The following is a 13996-nucleotide window of genomic DNA, read 5'->3' on the forward strand; positions in this document are numbered from 1 at the left end:
TTTTTTTTTTTTTTTGTGTCTGTTACCACTTTTTCTCAGCTCTCACCGAACCGATTTCTTTCAATGATACGTCAAAAGATCACAAATCGTATCTAGTCGAAGACATTACCCTCAAAAATTGAAAAAAATTCCCTCGTTCCCCGTAAATGGGGAAAACCTCCGAAAAAATTACAAATTTAAAAATGGCTAATTTTCGTAATTTTTTCAATTTTTTTTACTAAAAATTTTTTTATAAATCTAACCCTTTACCTACCCACAAGAGGGATTCAAAATGATAACTTTTTTAAAAATAAACATATCAATATAATTCTTTTTTATGTAGATGCATGATGTCTTTACCTATCATTTGGTATATTTTTGTTATAAATCTGACTTATTACCTGCCCACAGGGGTGGATTCAAAATGACAAATTTTTCACAAAANTACCTGCCTACAGGGGGGGATTCAAAATGACAAATTTTTCACAAAAAATTGACTTTTTCAACTTAAATTTTGAAAGTGTTCCGTAAAGTCTGACACTTTTATATATATATTAAATTAAAGCTAATATAATCTTTTTTATTATGTAAAAAAAAAATTTCGGACTTTATTTTGTCTTCACGGTGAAAATGGCTACCAAATGCTATTATTGTGTGAAAATTATCGATTTTGTTTTTTACATTTTTAACTTTATAATGCTATAACTTATTGAAAAGTGTATTGATCAATATAATTTTTTTATGGGAAATACTATTTTTTAATAATCCCTTTTTCATTCGACATACTTCATCTGAATCAGGATATTAATAACGAACTAGCAGATCATGCTGCTTTTGGAATAATCCACCTATTTTTTAAAATTAAACACTATTTAAAAATTTGCATCGAAGCGTTTTTTATGATAGTGATTTTTATCACTGTCAGATATCATTATACTTGATCCAACTATGCCACGTCACCACTGTGCCGCGACCCCCCTGTGCTGGGATTTTTTAAGCTTATTGTTAATGTTTGAATTTTATTTCAATGTTTTGATGACTTTATTTTCTTATAAACTATATTTTTATTATTCATTACAAATATATACATAGTATAGTATAGTATATACATACTTAAGATAATTATCTATTAGAATTTATTTACCTTAGGTAAAACGTCATATTTTCTTTATAAAGTTATGCCTATGTGATTAAATAAGTAATTATTCAAAACGACGTGACCATATTTAGAGGTGGTTAAGGGGGTCAAAAATTCTTGGGGGCGAATTTTATTTGTTAGTGATATGACAAAAAATTACTTTATTTTGCTCATTAATATTAATACCCCACTCAAAAATCTTAAATACAGGCCTGAACGTAACAATCAATAAAAGCCAAACAATTTGGTACTGGCAACTACCCAACCTGGCCGTATGTTAAAAGCGATACTGGATCGTCATGGTGAACCATGGATAAAACTAAATGGTTCTCAAATTTTTCAGTAGATAGATAGGTAGAATATTAGTTTGGCGGAAACGAAAAAGCGACCTTATTCAGGTTTGGCAGAAACGATACGGTCAAATTTGGCGGAAACGATAATCTCCCTATAAATGACCGTCCGTTCGCTATCGATAGTTCCTAACATTCGTTGCGAACGAACGTTTTCTATTGTTCTAAATGGTCGTCCGTTCGATATTTCATACGTTCAAAACGAGTTCATGAACAACGTTCGACATACAAATCTATACGTTTAGATTTAAAATAAAATCTGAACGTATACTTTCGTGAACGGACTATTCAAAAATGGACCCTATAATCGGATGATGGCGTGATCACCTGGCTCGGCGATCCTTCACTCTCTATCATCATGCTAAAAATGTATTTATATGGTATATGCTAAAACAGGTAGTATGTTAAAAATCAGGTGAATGTAAGTAAAATAAAGTTAAATAAAAGCTTAGATGAATGTGATATCATTCCATTTGTTGGACCAGGTTTTTGGTACAATTTTTATACTTGCCGTGTTTTTACTTTTCTAATGTGTTTACTAGGGATTCAATTTTTTTTTTTTACATAAATATTATTAGGTTTCATGCATTGTGTTTATATTTGAATATAATCATATAATTTAAATTATATATTTTAATTTATTTAAATAATGGCCTGAAGAAAAATTGTTTTTCTTTTATATAACAAAAAATACCTGAGAATTATTTTTCTCAAGGCAATAAACTGATAATAATAATTTAAAATAAAATTTATATTATTTTATTTATTAAAAACTTTAATTAAATATTGTGAATATTTATAAAATTATCTGAAATTGTATCTTGAACTAGCTTTAAAAAATAAATGAGTAGTCTAAATACTAAATCAAGTAGAAATTTTACAATCGCCATTTATAAACAAAGCAAAGAAAAAAATTAATCAAAAAATTACCAAATTGATTAGTCATAGCAAATCATTTTTTATATCAATAATTAAAATCATTAAATTATATTTTTATTATTTGAAAAAATATTTATTATTATTTTTAATTCGATGGATAAATATTAATTTAAATACTGAAGTTAATCAATTTAGGTAGTAAGACCGACAAATTAAAATAAAAGATAAGTTCATATGTAAACTGGCATCATAGCAATGATAAGCGTTAAGAAAGTTTTTAATGCTCTATTCCTTTTATTTATACAGTCTTATCATTGCAATCATGGCAGTTTTCTTATGAACTAATAGCTACATTGCAGACCACAAAAAAACGCAACTGAGTGACTATTGGGTAAGATAGGAGCCTTGTACCTTACCTTTTGGTCACTGAGTTACGTTCTCTCGTGCAGTATATTCATTGTATTATACATCTATGGCACTTTAAGTTTGTTCATCTGGTTAATTAAATTTGTTGCACTCACTATCTGATTCGATTAACTTCAGTATTCATTTTCTCAAATATCTGTTCATCAGACTAAAAATAATCAATTAAATTATCGCCAATGTGTTGTGTAATTTTCAATTTATTACCTTAGTATATTATTGATCGGGTACGACTATTTTTATCATTAGAAAATTTTCCGCCGCAATCTGTCTATATTAGAGTGTTGAACCTTACCCATTTTAAACATACTTTTATGTGGAGGGCTCAGAAGCCAATCAGTGCAAGTCACTAAATATAGAAAATGAGATAATTGGGATTTTTCAAAACTTGTTGTAATAAAATAGAGAGTCCCGTAAAGGTACTAATAACTTTTTTTATTGAGATATAACATACTAAAAAACTTAAATCTAACACAGTATAATAAAAATGAAAGCGCAAGTTGAATTACTCAACTCAGTTTTCACAGAGAAGAGACTTACACTGATTGGCTTCTGAGCTGTGTCAATAAACCTGTTTAATTTTTTATTTTTGAAGGAAGTTTTTGAGATGGTTAAGCCCTCTAGTTGCATCTATGATTTGTGAGGATTTTTAAAACGTTAATGAGGCTGAATCATTATTTTTTTTTAATTATTGACGTCCAAAGGTCCTGAGTATGCTATTACAAGGCAAATTTCCTTAAAACTATCTGTCAAATTTTTTATTTTAATATTAAATAGTAAAGTAATTATAGAATTCGTATTTATATATCACAAAACTAATAAAAAACCAACAAATAAATTAATATCATGGAGTACTAAATATTCAATACACATTCTACGAATGATTAAAATTAGTGATGGGAAATATCGAAGAGTAACTATTGAACTATTCGATAGTCATTCAAAAACTATTCGAATAGTTAAAATATTCGATAGTTACACAATATATTCGAATAGTTTTTAAAATATTTGATAGTTTATGCTAAAAATAAAATATTCGGTGGTATAAATACAATTCAAATAAATAATCGATAGTTTAAAATATTTGAAAATGCCCATCACTAATTTTTTTTTTTATTAATTGTATCCTATTTATAATCGTAGTACCCTGAAAAAACAGTTTTAAACAATCCTAGTTAGATCGTTAAAGTAATTAAAACAGCAAAACTATAAATCTGACTATAATTTTACATAAGACCAATATTTTAGAAAATTTTACTTAACATATTTTTTTTTACGAAACATTTTGTTATAAAATTATTATTTTAAAAAGTAAGAATGATTTATATTCAAAAAATTAATTTTAGCAAATTATTTTTTTATTTTATTTTTTAAGCAAGTAAAAATAATTTTAGAAAATTTTTGTAAATACCATTTTAGAAGAAAATATCTATAATATCTATAATTTATATTCTATACATTGTTACGCTAAGTGTGTTAGTTTTAAAAATAATAATCAAAAACAGAAAAATTACCTTTTTGAGCGAATTTTCAACCTCGATTCGGACTTTAAAGGGGTAAGTTATCAAAACCTTGTTGTGTACTACAAATTTTATATAGAACTAATCGAATATTTTTTTGAAACTATTCGATAGTTTATGCTAAAAACACACTATTCCGTTGTATAAAAACAATTCGAATAGTTTAAAATATTCGAAAATGCCCATCACTAATTAAAATATATTCTAATTTCGAAACCTAGTTGACTTATTAAATATTTTTAGTTATTGATAATATCATTTTTATAGTAACCAATATGGTTCATTCGATATTTTTTATAAATTTCACTAAACGATAAATAAATATCGAATCAGTTCAAAAATAGAAATTATTTGTCACTTTAGTTAAAATTTTAACATGCTCTACTAATATATCGTATGCGAGACTACTCATCGTACAACCTCGAAAATTGGCCTTCTCCAGGACATATTTTGGTTTTATAAAAAGTGGTTTTACGGCGTGCGGACGTGTGTAATTCCGTAGCAATAAATCACCCAAAATTTTATACTAATTTTTGTATAGTACTAAAGTCACGAAAAAACTATGGCGCATATAAACACCATGCATTTATGAAATAGAGCGCTGCGTAGTGGTAGAAATTAGCATAACTCATGTGATCAAACTACACGCATATATACAAATGTCTAAAACTAAGAGTTTTTTTTAAATATTTGTTCAGAATAAAAATTACAAATACGAAAGAATTTAATAAAGATTTAATTTTAAAGAGCTTGTCGTATCCATTATTTTATATTTTTCTATTTTGTAAAATATCTCTAAAAGTAACCATATATTCTGATCACATTAGTTACATACATTTTAAAGGAAGAGCTGTTCTCACAAATGCACCAATAGCAAAATTTAAAATAATATTATCTTAAATCATGACCAATAATCATCTGCCAACAATGATGTTTATAAATGACACTGTTGACATTGTTGAATAAATTTACCTTCTATATAAGGTGAATTTATTCATCAGACTCTAGCGATTGTTTTAAATTTGTGTAGACATCCGTACGATTAAAATTAATTTCAATAGTCAATATTCGAGGTTAATTGTTCACATTAGGCACGGAAACATAATAAATTATTTTTAAAGAGAAGAGAATTTCACTATTTCTTTTAGAGTGTGAGTTTTTTTTTTGCTTCGATGCGAAGCTGAGAAGGTATTGGTTTTACTAAGATGTGTTTATTTTTTTTATTTTTTTTTTTTTGTGTCTGTTACCACTTTTTCTCAGCTCTCACCGAACCGATTTCTTTCAATGATACGTCAAAAGATCACAAATCGTATCTAGTCGAAGACATTACCCTCAAAAATTGAAAAAAATTCCCTCGTTCCCCGTAAATGGGGGAAACCTCCGAAAAAATTACAAATTTAAAAATGGCTAATTTTCGTAATTTTTTCAATTTTTTTTACTAAAAATTTTTTTATAAATCTTACCCTTTACCTACCCACAAGAGGGATTCAAAATGATAACTTTTTTAAAAATAAACATATCAATATAATTTTTTTTTTATAGATGCATGATGTCATTACATATCATTTGGTATATTTTTTTTATAAATCTGACTTTTTAACTGCCCACAGGGGGGGATTTAAAATGAAAACTTTTTTACAAAAAATTAATTTTTTCAACTTAACTTTTGAAAGTGTTCCGGAAGGTCTGACACTTTTATATATATCTTAAATTAAAGCTAATGTAATATACTTTATTATGAAAAAAAAAAATTTCGGACTTTGTTTTATCTTTAGGGTGAAAATGGCTACCGAATGCTATTTTTGTGTGAAAATTTTCGATTTTGTATTTTACATTTTTAACTTTATTATGCTATAACTTTTTGAAAAATGTATGGATCAATACAATTTTTTTATAAGAAATAATATTTTTTAATAATCCCTTTTTCATTCGATATACTTTATCTTAATCAGGATATTAATAACGAACTAGCAGATCATGTAGCTTTTGGAATAATCCACCAATTTTTTAAATTAAACACTATCAAAAGATTTGCATCGAAGAGTTTTTTTTTTTTGATAGTGATTTTAATCACTGTCAGATATCATTATAATTGATCCAACTTAGCCACGTCACCACTGTGCCGTGCCGCGACCCCTCTGTGCTGGGTTGTTTTTTTTTTGTTTTGAGAGAGCCTTATTATAGAAGAAAATTGTAATTTTAGAGAGCTCTTGCTTCTAAAACCTCATTAATTAATTAATTTTTTAAAAAGCTAAAAAAAAAGGTACGTCACTTTACTAACATTACTAACTAGTTGCGCTAATTTATTTTACTGTAAAATAATTTTAAAATATTTGAATTTAATGGTAATAATATGTTATGTTCGTCGACGAAGATTTCTGTTAACTGATCAGTTTGATATTATTCAGTATTAATGTATTATGTTTTACCATTATAAATTTTAATGATAAATACATTAATTAAATACGAGACAAAAGTTTAGGTAAAGAAATTAGTTTTTACTAATTCATCATTTTAATGTCTATTTGGGTTCAAAGTAAAATATGGCAAGTTTATTCACGAACAATTCATTTAAGTTATCTGTATTAAATATTGGTTATAAAAATAATTTTTACTCTTTTATACATATTTATGTATCCTTTTTTTTGTAGTATACTTTAATATAGCGAATTTTAAATATTGTTCTGGGGCGGTGGTAATAATGCCAATTTTGTGGTAGGCAATACTTCCACATTTTAGGTGAACAGCTGCACTGGCTTATGCAACAGCATAACAAAATAATCTAAGGAGAGAATTGTTGGAAACTCTTGTTTACATTTCAGTGTATGAATACCTCGTCTGTTCGAACACACCGCTGAGTTGTAACAGCCAACCAATTCAGTCGATCCTCGCACGTTTGTTGTGTTGCACGTGCATTGTCACTCAAGTACACCATCGATTTTCAAAACGTTGTTCATACTCCTATAATATTAAATAGCAAGGGTAAGATTTTTTTATAATTATATTTTATTATTTAAACTATTATTGTCCTATAGATTTATATAATAGTGAATACGAGTTTGGTGCCTACGATTATTTATTAAAATACATTTTGCGCAGATAAAAATAAAACATTGTAGTTTTATAATATGCATTAATCGTATAGAAAATGTTTTACCCTTTTTTAATTTTTGATTCATTTTTATTGTTAAATTATGAAAAAGTTTTTTTTATGAAACATAATATATTAATTGAATAAATAAATTAATAATTAGATATTTAATAAAACTATAACTGTATTTTATTCTTAGTAATATTTGCCATTCAACTGTTGTTTGATAAAAGTTATACTTCAAAATAAATGATAAAATTTTACTTTTTTTTTTATAATAAATAACCTGTGAGGTATTTATACAATATCATGTTCACTTAATTAATAGTGATTTTTTTTTAAATTTCTGGCTATTTGTTAGTTTTTTTTTAACGAAGTCTACCTAAAAAAATTTATTTTCATTATTTTAATCAAGTTTGAGAGCAAACTATTTGAACTTTGGATTTTGCTAGATTGTACCATAACACACTAAATCACTTTTATAACTAATAACTGTTATATAATTTCGTGCAGATTGTGCTACTACTATTTGTTTTTTTTATTATAATCTTATCTTTCTTTTTATAGTAAAGCTAGTACCAAAACATAAACGATTTTATAAGAAGGTAACTAATGAATGATGCTTTAGTATTATTTATAACTGATCAAAGTATAAAATGTAATAATTATGGATTATATAGCTCATAATATGATTTTAAAATTATGTCACTGAACGCTTCTATATTAAAGAGATAAATTTTCAGTAGATATTAACCTTTTTTTTTTTTATTTTGACGGAGAATAGGTGAAACAGAAATTTCCAGTAATAATAATAGGAGTACCCGCGCCTCATTTCCAGTTATTATTATTAATCGTTAATAACTTCTTAAAAAATGATCCAAAAGTTTTTTTCAACTGGTCATTTTCTTCATTAGATCATTTCCTATGTTATAGGCTAGTTTATATATATGTTGCATTGTACATTTAATATCTATTAAATAATTTCATTAAATTTAAAATTTTATAATGATTCAATTGTTTAATGATAATTGTCATTACTCAAAGAGTTTAAGTATTTTTAAATATTAAAAAAAAATTTTTTGAAAAAAAGTATGTATAAAAATAGTGTATATATATAAAAATTTTCCTTTTATTAAAGTTTATTAATTATTTTGATTGAGAAATAAAGTGAGAATAACTTCGGATCTATTGGTCCAAAAGTTGTTATTGACCAATAATTTTCTTAAATAGATAATTATCTATTAAACAGACAAGTGAATTATGTATGTTGCTAATTGAAAAAATAAAGTTAACACCCTTATAATGAATAAGGAATGAAAGTAAAATATAATTCACGATTGATAAGTTAAAAAAGTATGTGTATAAAATAAACCAACCAAAAAAAATTATATTTCAATTGTTATTAAATTAAGTAATTACATAAATTTGTATACGTATTTTTTTTTTTACTATTTAAAGTTAAATTAGTGTTTAATTCTACAATCTCTTACTCCTTGGACTGTTATTTCACTGTACTAATCGTATGTCACTCTTTTAGGTCTTCAGTTACAACAATGATTTTCGATGAAAAGTATTTATTAAGTGATATATTCTTACTGAATGTTGGTATTATTTATATCATTTGAGTAATATATAATTGTTTGTATTAGTTATAACTACAGTAGGTAACAATAGGTCTTACAATTATTGAAATCATGTAATTACTAGGCTAAAAATAAATTAACTATTATGTATGATTATTTTAATACTTATCGATGGTTATATATAATTAAATAAGTGTTTAAATTTTAAGCTATATTTTAATTAATATTAATTTCGTTGTGTATTTCGTATTATATTTTACATACATTAATTAATTCCAGCTAATATATTTTGTTAAATTTTATTACTCTTCAAACAAATCACGTTTTGTCATTTTTTTCGTAATAAAATTCATCATTAATCAGCGAGTTAAGTGAATATGAATATGTACATGATTTTGTTTATCATATATTTATTAATATGTGTACGGAAATTGAAACCGGTTACTATTTATCCAGGGCCATATTACCGTTTTGAGTGTTTTGGTTACAACTAAGGGAAAACAAAATAGTAGAGTAGAGATAAAGAGATTAGCACTTAAGCATCTCACTTACACCAATGTGAGTGACAAATTTATAATTAGCAAAAAATTAAATCGGACCTTGATTATATTCTGTTCTATATTTACATTTGTTACAATTCAATGTCACTTACTGTAGAATTATTTTTAATTAGCACAGATCAAAATTTACATGACCAATATCATAATGGTGATTAAATCAGACGACCATTTTGACGTAGGTAAATTAGTATGATCAAATCACAAATAAATCATGTTACTCTATATCGAAATAATTAAAAATTAAAAATATTAATTAAGTAAAATTAAAACTATATTAAAAATATTATTAATTTTACTTAATTAATTAGCCACAAGTGATCAATTTTTATTATATAATATTAATTATTTCACCTAATTTGTCGAAAAATAAAAGTAATAATAATTTTTTCCTTTTAGTTCACTGTTATTCTCAATGTATCTATCTTAAAAAAAATGTATAATCATCCCTTATACCTTATAAGTGTGTTAACTTTAATTTCTTAAATGACAACACACATAATTAATTAGCTCATTTTTAAATAATGAGTGAGTGGAGGAATGTCTTGTAACAAACATAGCAGTTTGATCGGTAGCTTACGATATTTTAAACTTTGAATAAAAACACTTTATTTTTATTCTATAATATGGACTGTATTTTTTATTTTATATCTTTTACATTTTATATACGAAAAACTATAGGTGCGCGTAAGTGAGCCGGACTCATCATTCGCTGTCCGGTTTTCGACTAACTTACAAACAAAAACCTACGCTGCACCGCCCCCCACCTATTCTATAACAAATATATCTAGCGTTTTTTCCCCAATATCAAACACAGTTAGATATTCAAAATAATGATATCAAATGAAAGAAAAATATCTAAGGTTTCAATATAAAAAAACCCAACACAGTGGAGTTATGGCACAGTATAGACATGGCATAGTTGGATCCAATAGATATTAAATCTGACAGTGATTAAAATTACTATCATAAGAAACGCTTCGATTAGATCTGTAGAAAGTGTTTAATTTTAAGAAATTGGTAGATTATTTCAAAAGCAATAATAACTCTTATTCCCTTAATTTTATCCTGATTAGTTATTTGATTTATTATTATAATAAATGAATACATAATAATTCTAGAAATTATATTTAGTATGAAATTGATAAAGGCTTGATGCTTAATGCTACGATGCAAATCTGTAGAAAGTGTTTAATTTTAAGAAATTGGTGGATTATTCCAAAAACTACATTACCTTATTTATTGATATTTATGATTTATAAGTGTAATATATGTATAAATATTTAGTATAGCAATTAAATTAATATTTAATAATTTAGTATTGTAGTTTTTTACAAATATCGTATTTTTCTATTAACATTAATATCCGTTTTCACCATGAAAACAAAATAAAATCCAACATTTTTTTTTATATTAAAGTATATTACAAAGGCTTTAATTTAAGATAAAAGTGTCAGTACTTACGAAACACTTTCAAAAATTAAGTTAAACAAGTTCTACTTTCTATATACATTTTTAAGTTTTGAACCCTCCCTGTGTAAAGGGAAATGGTCCAGTTTAAAAAAAAAAATGTCGAATTAAAGAAGTTTATAAATATTATTTTTCATAAAAAAATTGTATTTATCCATATATTTTTCAAAAAGTTATAGAAATATAAAGTAAAAAATTAAAAATATGAAATCGAGAATTTTAACACAAAAATGTCATAGGGTAGTCATTTTCACCATGAAGACAAAATAAAGTCCGAAATTTTTTTTTTTTCATATTAAAGTACATTACATTAGCTTTAGTTTAAGATATATATAACAGTGTCAGCATTTCCGGAACACTTTCAAAAGTTCATTTTTTGTGAAAAGTTTGTCATTTTGAATCCCAGGCAGATAAAGGGTCAGATTTATAAAAAAAAATTATATTAATTTGATAATTTTTAAAATAGTTATAGCAGTTTTAAGTAAAAAAATTTCGAAAATTAGTGATTTTTAAATTTGTAATTTTTTTTTTTGGAGATTTCCTCCAATTGCGGGGAATGAGGGAAATATTTTTAATTTTTGAGGGTAATGTCTTCGACTAGATACGATTTGTGATCTTTTGACGTATCGTTGAAAAAAATTGGTTCGGTGAGAACTGAGAAAAAGTGGTAACAGACACAAAAAAAACACATCATAGTAAAATTTATATCTTCTCAGTTCGAAGCTGAAAATTAGAAATGTTTCTAATGTTATATTACACGTCAAAATAACTAAGTGTAATTTTTTTTACAATTTCTAATGATAAATAAAATATACATATTATTTATTCATAAAAATATACGTATTTTAAGTAAAAATTGTATTAATTTCGATGTTTTGCTATAAATGTATTTAGAAAATGTATAATTACATCGTCTTCTTGCGATCTTTTTATACAAGGTGGGGATAATTTATCTTCTAATTGGTATCTTAGTTATTCTATATCATAGCATGACTACAAAAGTTGCGATCAAATTAAAGTGATGGCCAGTCATTTACTTAAATAGATTATTATATAGATAATTTAGAATCGCTAAAAATTATCATCAACATTTAATATTTTTAATTGGAACTGTAAAGTTTAAGTTTTTAAATTATCATCTGTAAGCATCCTTAAATTCGTCTCTATAAAAAACTATACTTTAGTCTATTTAGCTGATAATTAAAAACTTAAATTTATAGTCAGAATGACATTTTAATAAATTAATACTTATTTATTGTGTTATTTTATGTTAAAAATTGAGATTTAAAAAAATTAATTTTTGTCAAACATTTTTGATACACAATATTATGTTTTAGTTTCCTAAAAAAACCTTAAAAATGTTTTTTTTTTAATTTAAACCTATATTAATAAATAATTCGTATAAAAATTAGTTTTAAAGTAGTATGGCAATACTCAGTTTTTGTCACTGAAACATAGTTTTATGATTGATTAAATTCAAAATTTTTTTTAATCTATGGTAATTTAATCAAAAGTAGTTAATCTATTTAATAAATAGACTATGTAATAGGAAATTTTTGCGCTGTTTACTGTTTGTGATCCTAAATAAGACTAACTATTAGATTTAGTTCGTATTGAGAATTTTGAATGGTTTATAATTTTTTTTTATTAATAGATCAGCGCGAAACTAACATTATTTAACAGATAATTATTACCGGCGTCAAAAAATAGCGTTTCCAAATTTTTTGTTGTATGGTCTGACATTTTTTATTTTATCAATGATGTTAATGCTATAAATAGTTAAATTTTTTTTTTAATATGTGTTTATACTTAAAACTAATAATTCCTTAATATATTAGATCTCTATAATTATAAGGTAATAAAAAAATAGAAAGATTAAAAATAAAGTTAAAACGAAATTATTTTGCTTCGATAGCTGTGCAATAAAAAAAATACCAAATTAAATATTTACATCGTCCTTGTGTCCCACCGTTTCTCATATATCCACAAAACTTGTTGCATTATTTCACTATTTTAAAAAAATTGCGATTTAAATAAAAATTTTTAATTATTTTGTTTTTTTTTGATAATTATGAATATTTAAAATTCAATAAAATTATATATATATATTGATTTATCACAAACCACTCAAAAAATAAATACAATATAGGAAAAAAAATTGATTTATCAGCTATCAGTTACTTTTTAAAATAATTCCTTATAATTTAATTGGCCGGAAACTTTTTTTCGAATTGCAACATACATAATTAACTAGCTTATAACATAGAAAATGATCTAATTAAGAAAAAGACAGGTCGTTTACAACTTTAGGACCTGTACTTCAGAAGTTATAATAGTGGTGCTGATGATGAGACGCGGATGTTATTTTTATCACTAATCATTTCCCGGCCGCACTCTTCCACCCACTAAAAAATAAAAGTGAGAATAACTTCGGAAGTATTAGTCCAATAGTTGTTATTGACTAGTCATTTTCTTAATTATATAATTATCTATTAAACAGACAGGTTAATTATGTATGTTACTATTTGAAAAAATAAAGTTAACACCCTTATAATGAATAAGGAGAATGAACGCACAATGTAATTCATGATTGATAAGTTAAAAAAGTATATAAAATAAACAAACTAAAAAAATTTCAATTGTAATAAAATTAAGCATATAATGAAGAGTGGACACTAAGTATGTTATTTATATGGATTATTATTATTTATATTTTAGAACATTTTTATTTAACATATAAGATGATAAAACAAAAAATTAAAAAACGAATCTATAATATTGCTCAGGCCGACTAAATAAACTCTTAGCTGGTTAAATCTAGACAATGATAACTTTGTTTGATAATTGACGCAATATGTCCTTTAATAGTTAATTGAAAACAATTTTTTTTTTACTCATCAACTTGTTTTAGCTTCGATGCGAAGTTGAGAAGGTATTGGTTTTACTAAGATGTGTTTTTTTTTTTGTGTCTGTTACCACTTTTTCTCAGCTCTCACCGAACCGATT

General features: G+C 25.1%; 1 protein-coding gene across 1 annotated transcript in view; it reads left to right on the forward strand.

Annotated features, from left to right (window-relative positions):
- The first annotated feature begins 7106 nt into the window (after nucleotides 1-7106).
- LOC126895047 (short-chain dehydrogenase/reductase family 16C member 6-like) overlaps nucleotides 7107-13996 on the forward strand; it is a 20583-nt gene continuing 13693 nt past the window's right edge. Inside the window, exon 1 of the mRNA XM_050666507.1 lies at nucleotides 7107-7271. The gene's annotated coding sequence lies outside the window, so the exon portion shown is untranslated. The remainder of the gene's footprint in view (nucleotides 7272-13996) is intronic.

The sequence above is a fragment of the Daktulosphaira vitifoliae genome, unplaced genomic scaffold (assembly GCF_025091365.1).
Source record: "Daktulosphaira vitifoliae isolate Bord-2020 unplaced genomic scaffold, ASM2509136v1 Scaffold_1, whole genome shotgun sequence".
Classification (NCBI taxonomy): domain Eukaryota; kingdom Metazoa; phylum Arthropoda; class Insecta; order Hemiptera; family Phylloxeridae; genus Daktulosphaira; species Daktulosphaira vitifoliae.